The sequence below is a fragment of the Nicotiana tomentosiformis genome, chromosome 1 (assembly GCF_000390325.3).
Source record: "Nicotiana tomentosiformis chromosome 1, ASM39032v3, whole genome shotgun sequence".
NCBI lineage: Eukaryota > Viridiplantae > Streptophyta > Magnoliopsida > Solanales > Solanaceae > Nicotiana > Nicotiana tomentosiformis.
Genome location: NC_090812.1, coordinates 147,793,042 through 147,801,754, shown reverse-complemented (window position 1 = coordinate 147,801,754; position 8,713 = coordinate 147,793,042). Strand labels below are relative to the sequence as shown.

The window sequence follows — 8,713 nt, the reverse complement described above, 5'->3', positions numbered from 1 at the left end:
GAGCAATTTTCAAGGGAAAAGAAACAATTTCCAAGGCCTAAACCAACAACAACGGCGCCCATAAAACAACCATGGCAATTGGAGTTCTAATAATCAAGAGAATTGGCATAACAACAACAATCAAGGAAATTGGAGTGGAAATAACCAAGGAAATTGGGGAGGCAAACAAGGTGGTTAGGGTTACAATCAAGGAAATCGAGGGTCGGTTTTTCAAATGCCTGCAATGTATCAACAACCGAACAACCCACCGCCTTATCCTTCCCATAGTTCAAGTTCTCAAATAATGAAATGGGACGTATTGAGAATAGGTTCAAGCAAATGATGGAAAAGAATGTCGTTTCGTATGCCCAACTTGCCTCACACAATACATCAATCTGAAATCTAGAAGTTTAAATAGGGCAAATATCTCAAGCTCTAAATTCTCGTCCTAAGGGTACACTACAAAGTGACACGGTGGTGAACCCAAAGGATGGTAACAATACGGGGCATTCTATCACAAGAAATGGAAGAGGCGGGAATGCACCCACCTCAAGTAAAAGGAAACTTGTTGATGATGACCAAGTGATGCAAGAATAAGAGATCCCAAACAATATTGGTTCGAGAAAATGAGGAAGTTTGGATTGATATTGATGATAGTGTAGAAGAGACTCAAGAGGAGGTAAACCCGTCTAGGGAACATGTCATTAACATACCGGAACCGGTAATGCAAAAGGAAAAGGAACCATTTCCTAAGCCTCCAACTCCATACCCTAAAATACTTGTCAAGCAAAATGGTGAGAATCAATTCAAGAAGTTCATTCAAATGATGAAGAGTCTCTCAATCAATATGCCATTGGTGGAAGCTTTGGAAAAATGCTCCGTTATGCAAAGTTTATGAAAGATTTTGTGACAAAGAAGCAGTCGATGAATTTTGAGACTATCAAAGTCACTCATAAAGTGAGTGCGATTGTTGATACAATGGATCCTAACTTGGAGGATCCTAGTGCTTTCACGATTCCTTGTACAATTGGAAGTATCGAGTTTGCTAAAGCTCTTTGTGATCTTGGGAAAAATATAAGTTTGATGCAATATTCGATTTTCAAGACTTTGGGGATTGGACAACCAAGACCCACTTCTATGAGATTACAGATGGCCGATCGCACCATGAAAAGGCTGTTGGGTGTGATTAAAGATGTTTTGGTCCGGGTTAATAAATTTATTCTTTTGGCGGACTTTGTCATTCTAGATTATGAAGTTGATTATTAAGTGCCAATCATTCTTGAGAGACCTTTCCTTGATACGGGTAAGGCTCTTTGTGATGTAGAAGCTAGAGAACTCACTTTCTGGGTTGGTGATAAAAAAATGCTATTCCATGTGTGTAAGTCCATACGACAACCAAATAGTAACGAGGTGTGTTCTTTTTTGGACTTGGTGACCGATGTTATTGTTGATGATACAAGTACTACTATCAATGTTTGTGATATGTTGGAGGCCGTTTTACTCAATTTTGATGATGACGAGATGGATAGTTTCATGGAATGCATGAACGCTTTGTAAGGAATGGGGTCATACAACTATGCACCCCGAAAATTATCTTTGGATATTGAAAATAGGAAGACTCCTCCTACAAATCCTTCTATTGAAGAGACACCTACTTGTAGTTTAATGCATTGCCTCCACACCTTCGGTATGAATGTATTGGCCCTTGTTCTACTTTACCGGTTATTTTTTTCTCTTGTTTGACTAACGTGCAAGTTGATTCCACATTGGCGGTGTTATAAAATAGGAAGAAGGCTATTGGGTGGACTTTGGTGGATATTCGGAGTATAAGCCCTGCCTTTTGCATGCATAATATCAAATTGGAGGATGGTGCTAAACCGTCCATTGAACACCACATAAGACTCAATGAGGCTATTCAAGAAGTTGTCAAGAAGGAGATTGTCAACTAGTTGGATGCCGGGGTTGTCTACCACATCTACGATAGTTCATGGACCTCTCCGGTTCAATGTGTCCCAGAGAAAGGGGCATGGCTGTGGTGACCAATGATAAGAATGAATTGATTCTAACAAGAACGGTGACCGATTGGAGGTTTTGCATGGATTATCGCAATCACAACAAAGTAACAAGGAAGGATCACTTTCCACTTCCTTTCTTAGATCAAATACTCGATAGATAGGCCAGTGATGATGTCCAAATCCACTACTAAAACGTAAATGGACACGGTCACATGCAATATAATTTATCCAACTATGAGTCGGGGTCGAATCCCATAGAGAACAATATGTAGGCAATTAGGCGTGTAAGAGAATTATCACTTATTATGCTAAGCCAAACACTTAGAAAGGTTTTGAGAAAATATTTATAACTAATTGCAAAAATGTAAACTAACCTAGAAAGCAAGCAAAATGATCAATGGCTACATGCATGGATGCATTGGGAATTACACTCAAGTAACGATCCAATGTATTTTACGATTTTATAAATATGAGCGAGTTTATGCTAATTTGCCTCGGATAATAATTCTATATTAGCTTCTTCCGAAGACTAACGAGACTTACTAATTGAATTATCCCTAAAATAATTAAGAGATTAAGCACACCCGATGCGGCTACAAGTAGTTCAATCCTATCCCAAGGTAGAATCTATAAAACGAGGGTTAACGCCACAAGTTTTTGTAAATTAATCTTTCTCAACCCAAATTATATTTTTCAAAATTAATTCGATGTAAATGGGAGAGTCCTAGGGTTAGCTAATACCTTTGGAAACATTAAAGAACAAGAATAATTAAAGACACAATAACTCATTTTATAATAAATAAAAATCGTTCAATACATAAGCACAACAAGATATTTAATCCACGCTTTAAATAAGAATATTCCCATAAACAAGATTCAAGTGTTGCAAAAAATACTACACACTTAGATATACAATACAAATCAAGGAAATGAAGAAATGAACATAAATGGGTAAGAAATTCTCAACCAAAAGCTTCAAATCTTCAAGTCCCAAGTGTGTGTGCAAGAACCCTAGCTCCAAAACTTGTGTTCTCTAGTCAAGAGACTGAAAATTAGCCAATGATGTGTTTTTAATAAGCTAGGTTGTGTATATGTAGCTTTGTAATGAAGAAAATGTGAAATTGCAGAAGTGCCCAGGCTTGAAACCCGTTGACCGCATCTGCAAAAGAATCCTCGCAGGTGCGGTTCCGCAGATGTGTGTAACTGTTCACATAAGCGGTTTTTGTGGAGAATTGCATATTTCGCAGAAGCGACCATAGATCCGCAGCAGCGGCTTCGCAAATGCGGACTCCAGCCGCAAAAGCGGTTCAGCAGAAGCGGATTCGTGGTCGCTGGTGCGCTCCTAGTGAATTTTCTTCTATTTCGCAGATGCGGCCATTCTTTCGTAGATGCGAGCCCGCTTCTGCGGGCACCCTTCCGCATATGCGATTTCACTTAAGGCATTTTGCACTTCTTTCCCTCTTTTTTGCACAATTCCACTTCATTTAATTTAAATTCTCTTCAAGACTTTATTTACCTGAAAAATCTAGCAATGCACACTATAAATCACCTCATTTTATAATTAAAGGACACAAAAATTAAAGAAACGAGACTAATATGAGTGGTAAAATCACCACCCATCAACACCCCCAACTTAAAGCTTTTACTTGTCCTCAAGCAATTCAAAACCAAAAATTCAATGAGGCTCTAGCATTTAAAGCTCAATTAGCATCGCTATCATCTCCAAATCACATTCTCCAATTAAGCATAACACTTACGGATAGGTGGTACAAATAATTAGGCTCAAGCATGTGAATCTCAACCAAATAACTCCCTTATTTAAAACAATTTCAAAAATGCAATGGAGTTTTAACATAATCAACTGACAACAACCAAGCTTCAATAAGTGTCTCAAAAGTACTAGTCTACTACATATGTTCAATTTACCCAATTCGATATATCAGTATCACCAATCTATCATAATTCATGTGCCCTCATAACAAAGAAAGTCTCAAAATCAACATATTTAAAATAAGAACACAAGGGACAAATGCACAAAGACACTCACTCTCAACAAAGAATTTCAAGTGTTACAAAATATCATATCATAAGCTTGCCCTTATTTTAATTCGCCGCCTATTCATGAGCATTCGGTTGGAGATCCCATAACGACTTTTTAAGCTTGTAATGTAGGCTTAGGGAAGGGTAGGATAAGCATTTGGGATACAAGTGACTACACCCACCTTGAACACTACTCACATTTGTCTTTTCTTTTTGCACTTTGCTTCTTTTTAAACCACATAGCCCTTATTGACATCTAGTTACCAACATAGAACTACCTTAAAGCACCCCTCTCATTTTCTCAAGACTCCATATATATATATATATATATATATATATATTGTTTTTATACAACTATTTTCTTTTGGAGCTTGAGTATCTTCATATAAACAACTTTGAGGTATATGCTTCTACACACAATGTACATCTTTACCATTTCCCAATTAACACCAACACTCCCAACTTAGATTTTTAGCCTCATTCTTAACATTCAAGGAGGGACAGGTTCAAAAGAGGGAGTTATTTTACAAAAAAGGTAAAAGTTTGTAATGAGATAACCAAAGAAAAGGTTAAAGGCTCAGATGGGGTTAACTAGTGATAGTATTTATGCAATGGTAGGCTCGAAAGACTAAAGAGTCTTTTTCAAAGATCACAAAGAATGTCTAAGGTCATCCCTCCAACCAAACATAATTAACATTAATATTGAAAACCCAACCGGACAAGTTTTAGATGATAAAAGTAAACACAAGAATTATTTTTAACAAAAACTAACACACATGGCACATGAACTAATCAAAACGGATAAATTTCACTTCTTAATAAGAACAATTTGAGTAATATCATGCCAACTAGTGGGCAAAGAGTCACAAAATGAGCCAAAACGTTATCGCAAAAATTATTCTTCCCCATGCAACTTACTTTTTCAATTTACAATCAAAATTCGTAGGGGTATTCTTAATTCACACTTCACATATAAGAGACTAATTTTATTAGTACCAAACAATTCAAAAGTCTCCACATACCAAAATAAGACTAATTCCCTTAAGAAAGTCGTCACGCCATCCATCATAGTGAAAAAGTCACCCGGTTCAACACAAATATTTTCCTCAGGAAAGAACTGTAGCATAAAGAAAACCCAAGGAAATTTATTGAAAAGTATATTATTACTAAAGAGATAAAAATAAAATATAAAATAAACTACTAAAGAAAATAGAATAAAAATAAAATAAAATAACAAAAGCGACTAATACTAAAGGAAAAAATAATATAAACTAAAACTACTAAAGAAAATAAATAAATGAAGAAAAATAAAAGAGAATAAAAAAAGCGACTAATCCACAATTATTCCACCAATCACAAACTACGCTCGGCAAAGGAATATGATAAACAATAGTAGAAAAAGCCCGGCAAGGGCACACAATATCCGTACAAAAGTATAAGCCCGGCAAGGGCACAAGTTAAGCATCAATGTACAAATAAAGTATATTCCCTAAAGCCATCTTCTCTCACAGAACAGTCCCAAGCTCCAAACTTTTCGAACAAAATCACACTTTTAGAGAACCCAATCAGTTTTTAGGCACAAAATCATGCAATAAACTTCATACACAACCACGAATTGAAAAACATTTCAATGATTCAACCAAGAATCTCATTTCGGGCCCTTCATCGAACATATAGTAAGCACACAAAATCAATCCTATTTTAACAAAGCCATGGGTACTCAGACTTCCCCATTTTTTCAAGCAAAGAAATAAGCTCACACTCTCAAACACACTCTCAACCAACCTCACCCAGAAATCAACACATGATTTGAACATTTTGCAGACAATTTCGTACCAAAGACAAGGACCCATTTGAAACGTAATTGTTGAGGGATAAAGGAGAGAAAAAGAAGAAGAGTATGCTACAAATCATAAAGAGTGCAAAGGTTAAGCTTTCATACCTGGATGCTTGCACTTAGGAGTTAGAATGAGGGAGTTTCAAAGTTTTGAGAGTAAGGAAGATGAAGGTTGTTTAATTTGTTAAGAGCCCCAATTTTTTTGACTTATGTTCAAAATGAAACAAGGTTACCCGTTTAAGACCTCTAATGTCGCAATTGCGACCCCGTTTTCGCAATTGGGAAATTAAAAACATTCAGCAGAGGTCGCAAATGCGACCCTTTCTTCGGTTTTGCGACTAATCATATGATCGTAATTGCGATCAATTTTTCGCAATTGCGAAATCAGAGGCCTGGGCCTGATTGTTCTCACTTCCCAATCTCCCTACTTTTTGTCCCGAACACCTCAAAATTTCCCGAAACTTAGTAAATTGATCAAAAATAATAAAATAAACTATTCTAAAGAGAAAATTTGAAAAGAAAAATAAAATTTTAAAAAATGACAGAAAAATGAAAAATAAATTGAAAACGATGGGTTACCTCCCACCAAGCACCGTATTTAACATCGTGGCACAATGCGAATCAACTTTACCACTTTTCTCTCCATTTGGAGGATATGAACTGGGCACCTAACTTAGAATCACGTTTGTTACCACGAGCGGTGGGATGTGATAAGTAGATGATCAAGCCAAATGCCATTTGCTTTATTTTGTATTTCTTGGCTTTCATGTGAGGAATATCATTTTGCCTTCTTGTACTTTCAAATTGTAAAATGTATGGACTTTTCCTTTCCTCTTCGCAATCCCTCATTAACTCGTGTAGTTCATTTCCCATATCACCACACAATTCCAATGTTGAGAAATGCTTGGAATGTGACATCAAGCCTCCAAATTGTAATTCTTTTCGGATCTTGACATCCTCTTGGTCCCCCGAACTAGAGTCATTTTCAACCACATCTTCAGATTTTTTAGTTGACTCTAATTCCATACTTTTCTTGGCATCACTAACAAGCATGGAGTCGGTTGGCGGATATTCAATTCTTGATTCCTCAAAATAAAGCTCACTTTCTTCCTCGAAGTTGGACTCTTCTTGACCTATTTCCATACTCTCAAGTTTGTGGGCATAGTGAGCCTCAACCAATATTTTTATTTGATTTTTTCAGGGTGCATATATTATCATCATTTTGAGTTAGTACTTGTTTTAAGTCCTCGAGAGCCAAGTTGTGCTTCTCCCCATTTTAAAGAATGGACTCAACATGAGCATCATCCTCTCATTTTGAGCATTTGAGAGTTCTTCTTGGCTTTGATCAAGTATCAAGGAAGGATTTCGGCTTCAACCTCTAAGGAAGGTTTTTGGCTATCATTCACTTCCGAGGTTTTTTGGACCTCTAAAGCTTCAAACATTTCTCCCATTTGTAAGTTCAACCTTTCAAGCGCCAAATTATTTTGGAGACTATTTTCCAAAAGCTTCTCCAAGGCACTTTGGTATTTATTTCCTCTTTCAAGTAGGCATTCCACCATGAACTTGAACTCTCCATTTTGACCATGCTCAACTTCTTCCACTTCCATATCCCTATACTTGTCATCACAAAAAGTAGAATCATCATAGAGTGGGTTCGGGGAAGGGAAGGACAAATAAACACAATTATCCTAATGACCATTTTGAATACCACACTTATCACAAATACTCCACTCATGGGTTTATATTGTGCGCACAATCCGTCTCCGGGAAAATTTTAAAACTTTTTCCATGAGTGTGGTCCTCCAATTAAGGACAAGGGTCATCAAAGTATGAACAACTACCATCCGACCAAATTTCATTACATGATGCCATTTTTCAAAACTAAGAAAATAAACAAGAAAAATAAGAAGATAAACAAGGATAAAAAAATAATTACACAAATAATCACAAGTTTGGGCCAAAGAACTTACGCTTATTTCTCAAACAACCTAAATACGCCAAACTGTCCCCGGCAATGACGCCAATTTTGATGACGTCCAAATCCACTACTAAAAAGTTAATGGACACGGTCGGGATGTAATATAATTTACCTAACTATGAGTTGGGGTCGAATCCCACAGAGAACAATATGTAGGCGATTAGGCGTGTAAGAGAATAATCACTTATTATGCTAAGCCAAACACTTAGAAAGGTTTTGAGAAAATATTTATAACTAATTGCGAAAATGTAAACTACCCTAGAAAGCAAGTAAAATGATCAATGGCTATAAGCATGGATGCATTGGGAATTACACTCAAGTAACGATCCAATGTATTTTACGATTTTATAAATATGTGCGAGTTTATGCTAATTTGCCTCGGATAATAATTCTATATTAGCTTCTTCCGAAGACTAACGAGACTTACTAATTGAATTATCCCTAAAATAATTAAGAGATTAAGCACACCTGATGCGGCTACAAGTAGTTCAATCCTATCATAAGGTAGAATCTATAAAATGAGGGTTAACGCCTCACATTCTTGTTAATTAATCTTTTCCAACTCCAAATTATCTTTCCCAAAATAAATTCAAAGTAAATGGGTGAGTCCTAGGGTTAGCTAATCCCTTTGAAAACATTAAAGAACAAGAATAATTAAAGAAACAATAACTCACTTCATAATAAATAAAAATCGTTTAATACATAAGCACAATAAGATATTTAATCCACACTTTAAATACGAATATTCCCATAAACAAGATTCAACTGTTGGAAAAAATACTACACACTTAGATATATAATACAAAGTAAGAAAATAAAGAAATGTACATAAATGGGTAAGAAATTCTCAACCAAAAGCTTCAA

General features: G+C 36.1%; 1 long non-coding RNA gene across 2 annotated transcripts; it reads right to left on the bottom strand.

The window, feature by feature from the left end:
- Nucleotides 1-2,763: 2,763 nt before the first annotated feature.
- On the bottom strand, nt 2,764-6,817 carry LOC104097916 (uncharacterized). 2 transcript variants are annotated; one of them, XR_686651.2, is made up of 3 exons: nt 6,451-6,817; nt 5,057-5,151; nt 2,764-3,519 (listed from the first exon to the last, which is right to left on the bottom strand). It is a non-coding gene; the product is annotated as an uncharacterized lncRNA (long non-coding RNA). The 2 variants fall into 2 exon arrangements; XR_686652.2 differs by having other exon boundaries at nt 2,764-3,510.
- Between the last annotated feature and the right edge of the window lie 1,896 nt (nt 6,818-8,713).